Genomic DNA, 4,534 nt, shown 5'->3' on the forward strand with positions numbered 1-4,534 from the left:
TAATTTATAAATTAGCCATGGTAAGAGATTAACAACAACAACTAATAATAAAATAGTACAGTTATAACAATATACTGTAATAAAAGTTCTGTGAATATCTTAATTTATACTACTCAAAATCTTATTTTATACTACTCACAGTTCTTGTGATGATGTGAAATGACACAATGCCTATGTGATGAAATGAAGTGAGGTGAATGACAGAGATATTGTGATGTGGTGTTAGGCTACTATTGACCTTCTGATAATATGTCAGAAAGTACATCATTGAGTCATGACGCTATTTGTAGAATTTCCATCTACAAATTTAATGCTTTTTTCACCTTAACTAAGCCCATATGCACTGTGGCTATGACTTTTTCAGTGTGAGTTGTGACAGCAAAACTAGCACAAATTTCTTTTTCCTTCACTATTTCATGGATAGAAAATTTATTCTTACTGTAGATCATAACACCCTCAGGATATGATTTTTTAAATTAAGTTGAAAACTTTCACCTTTTCACTTAAAAGATATGCTTTATGGCTTCTCTTTGGCATATCTGAATTACCAACATCAGTCACTACTCTTACACTTTGGTGCCATTATTAAATAAATGAGGGTTAATTAAACATAAGCACTGCAATACCGTGACTGTCCATCAGAGAACCAAGATGGTTACCAAGTGACTGATGGGTGGGTAGTGTATTCAGCATGGATATGCTGGACAATGGAATGATTCACATCCTGGGCAGGATGGAGTGGGACGGTGTAAGATTTCATCACACTACTAAGAACAGTGCACAATTTAAAACTTATGAATTGTTTAATTTTGGAATTTTCCATTTAATATTTTTCAACTGCTGTTGACTGTGGGTACATGAAATCACAGAAAGTGAAACTATCGGTGGATAAGGGGGGATTACTGCATGTTGTCATTCTTGATAGTGTCTCATAAGTACCTTATTGTCTCTTCACTTTTCTTCATACTTTTTTTCTTCTTGCTCTTCTGACTCAATAATTTTAAATGACTTTTCTTTATGTTTGCTGATTCCTTCTTTAAGTTTGCTGATTCTTTTATTCGATCAAGTCTGATGTTGAATGCCTCTCAGGAATCTTTAATCTATTGTGTTCTTTAGCTCCAGGATTTCTGTTTAGTTCTTTTATTATAGTTTCTATCTCTTCATTGAATTCTAATTTTGTTCATGCATTTTTTTTTCTAATTTCATTAAGCTGTCTTTCTGTGTTCTCTTTTAGTTCATTAAACATCTTCAAAATGGTTATTTTGAATTCTTTGTCAAGTAATTCATAGATAGCTACTTCTTTAGGGTTATTTTCTGGAAATTTATTTTGTTCCTTTGATTAGCTATGTTTCTTTGTGTTTTTATATGCCTTGGGAACTTATGTTGAGGTTTAGGCATTTGGAAAAACAAACAAAACTGTCACTTCTCCCAGTCTTTATCGATTTGCTTTGTAAAAGGAAAACCTTTAACTAATAGATTCAGCTATAGATTCAGGGGTCTACTCAAACCTTTACTGGGGAAATGACCTCTCTGGTTTTGTTCATGTACTTTCCCAGTTAAAGAGTGTTGTTCCTGTTCATTTTTTTTTTTTCACCTCAGGAACTTCTAATCTCTTGCTCACCCTGATGTCTGTCTACTGTACTGCAGTCTCTCTGGTACAGTAGGAATCAGTGGCACTTACCTTGTTTAGACATCCCCTATCTTAATATTCAAAGTAGATTGTCTTTTCTATCAATGCTCTGAGTCTGGTGAGACGGAAATCATTTACTTTCTAATTTTCTATTTCATTGTGGCATTTTTAATCCAAGAATGTTTTTATTGGTATGGATTTAAGTTTGAACTGGTATGACATGTATTTATTTTAAAAATCATATTTCTACTGGTCCTTCACCAGTGGACAGGAGCCGGTGGCCTCATGAGACTGTTCAGTTTACCAAAGCACCTCTTAACATTGCTGAGAAATATGAGTTGATTTTTATCTTTTACATAGAATTATAATACTGACTTTTTTGCACTAGTTTACCTCTCGTTTCTCTGTTCACGCTGTTTGTTTTTTTAAAGTATTTTCTTGATTCAAATCCAGACTTCCTCCACAGGATTCAAAGGTTATTGCTCAGGTGTGGTAAACCACAGGATATGCTCCCTGTATTTATTGAATTGCTGTATCAGCAAGATTACAAAGTCTAAATGCATTTATTGTAATTATCTTTTGAAATGAAAATGATCTTGAATAGATCAAGAATATGATATGCTACTCACTAGTTTCAGAAGACTTTAGGGGAGAAAGCAAGTTAAGGCCAGTTGGAGTTGCTCTTTTTGGGACTGGAGTTACATAACTGAATATATAGATTGGTTTTGTCTTCCAAGAGTATGTAAGTGGTTTGAAGGAAAATAAGTGGTAGCAACTTGAGTACAAAGTAAAAAGTCTAAGCTGTGGGCTGAACTCAGGCCCACTCATTCTGAGTTGTTTTTTCAAGGCAGCAGAATTGGGCATGGATTTTGGTGTCCCGGGGAGTGGTGGTGTGAGGGGTAGAACAGGAACACAGCCACAGAAAACACCACATCCAGACCAGGGCCTGCTGATCCTTGCTGTACCCAATTTCAGGGGAAATGCTTAGAGATATAAAGGTGTCAAGGACAGATCTTAGACAGCACACATGCAGCAGGAACCAAGTAGGAGGATACAGTCAGCTTACGGCTCTGCCTATTTCAGAGCATTACTATAATAGGGGTGGTATAGTCACTTAGTAGACTTGATCATGAGTGTGGAATGGCCCACATCTTGCTAGTGTGGGCTGGTTTGGGTCAGGGGTGGGTCAGGCAGTCTTTAGGTAGCACAATCATGATGCACACGTGTGGTGATACTGTAGTAGGAACCAAAAGGTATAGGCTCTATTTTGAGCAGTTAAAAACTTAGGCTTTGAAGCCACTGAAGTTGTGTTTGAAACTAGATTCCAATATTTCCCATTTGAGTAACTTACCTTTTAACTTTAGTTTTAGTTTTCTCATTGGGATAATAATGCCACACCAAAGAATTTTTCGTAAAAATAAAAGGTCTTGTCTGATAGATCTTCCTTTGATGATAGAAATGTTTTATAAAATGCGCTATTCAGATGATAGCTCCTAGTCATATATGGCTACTGAATACTTAAAATTTGCCTGATACAAATGAGGACCTGAATTTCTATTTTATTTAATTTTAATTAATTTAAATAGCCACATGTGTCTACTAGCTGCTGTATTGGATAGCACAGCTATGGATGATACCTGTTATAGGGACTACTTAGAATATAAAATGTTAGCATTTTAGAATTTACTTGAGTGATATATTCTTTCAGTTACTTATTTTTGTATATGTTATATGCTGTTTCATGTGCAATGAAGTATATAGCCAATGTCCCTATCTTGGAAAAAAATACAACAAACTTTAAATAAGCACAAGGAAGACAACATAGACATCCAAATGATATACCTTAATCTTAATAAAAAAAAAAGAATTATATCAAGTGTAGAGGATTCAGAGGAGCAAGAGATCTCTTCAGGAATATGAAGAATGGGAGGGTGTGTACTTGTTATTGAAGCATGTTACATATTTTGGTTAGGTAGAAAGGAAATTTCAGGTCTAAGCACAGTGAAAATGAAACTAGTAGGGTAAGAAACTGCAAGATATGATCAGGGTTCAGTGAACAGGCTTAATTTGCTGAAGTGTGGAGGAGGTTTGGAAGATGAAATAAGCTAGAAATGTGTTTTCAAGGATGTTATCAACTGTAGCTGTCTTTGAATTCATGGCTAAAAACTTGAGATTTGTCTTTCTAATAGTGAAAATTCAGAATCATTGAAGAATTTAGAGCTAAAGAGAAATGTAATCAGATTTTTGTTGTAGGAAAATAACCTTGGTAAATGTGTAATAAATAGAGAAATGAGTTAGGAAGCTTACACTAGTCTAGGCAAGAGTTTAAAGAATTTCTGAACCAGAAAGGTGGCTGTAGAAATGAGGCTTTATAGAGGTAAAACTGACAGGTATTGCTAATATATTAGAATACGATTGTGGAGGCATTGAAGGGAGGTTTGTCAAGATGTGCCTCCAAGACTGAATTATAGCATTGACTGCGGGTAGAAGAGAGAGTCCAGCTAAGTATATAGGTTGTGGCAAAAGATAGGGATAAATATTACAGTAAGAACCCTGAGTGAAGATATCCTGGGGAAACAGAGTCACTTATGGTTACCTGGCTACCAAGAAATTGCTGTATGAAATAGTTGCTATGTACACATTTTAATGCTACATTTTAAAAATTAGCTTGAACCAACATTTAATCTGAAAACTTCAGTGTATTCTTATGTGAAGACTAAAGCATTTTGCAAGCACATGATCTGCAGAAAACTTAACTATAATGATAATTAGCAATGATGTCATATTTATAACTAGTAATTTATTGAACCTCTTTCCTTCCATATTGTTATTCTGCTCCCACCTTTGATAACTCTATCATTTTTTTTTTTAGAATGAACAAAAGCGAACACAATAAACAACTAG

The sequence above is a fragment of the Pteropus vampyrus genome, unplaced genomic scaffold (genome assembly GCF_000151845.1).
Source record: "Pteropus vampyrus isolate Shadow unplaced genomic scaffold, Pvam_2.0 Scaffold160, whole genome shotgun sequence".
In the NCBI taxonomy this organism is placed as follows: Eukaryota; Metazoa; Chordata; class Mammalia; order Chiroptera; family Pteropodidae; genus Pteropus; species Pteropus vampyrus.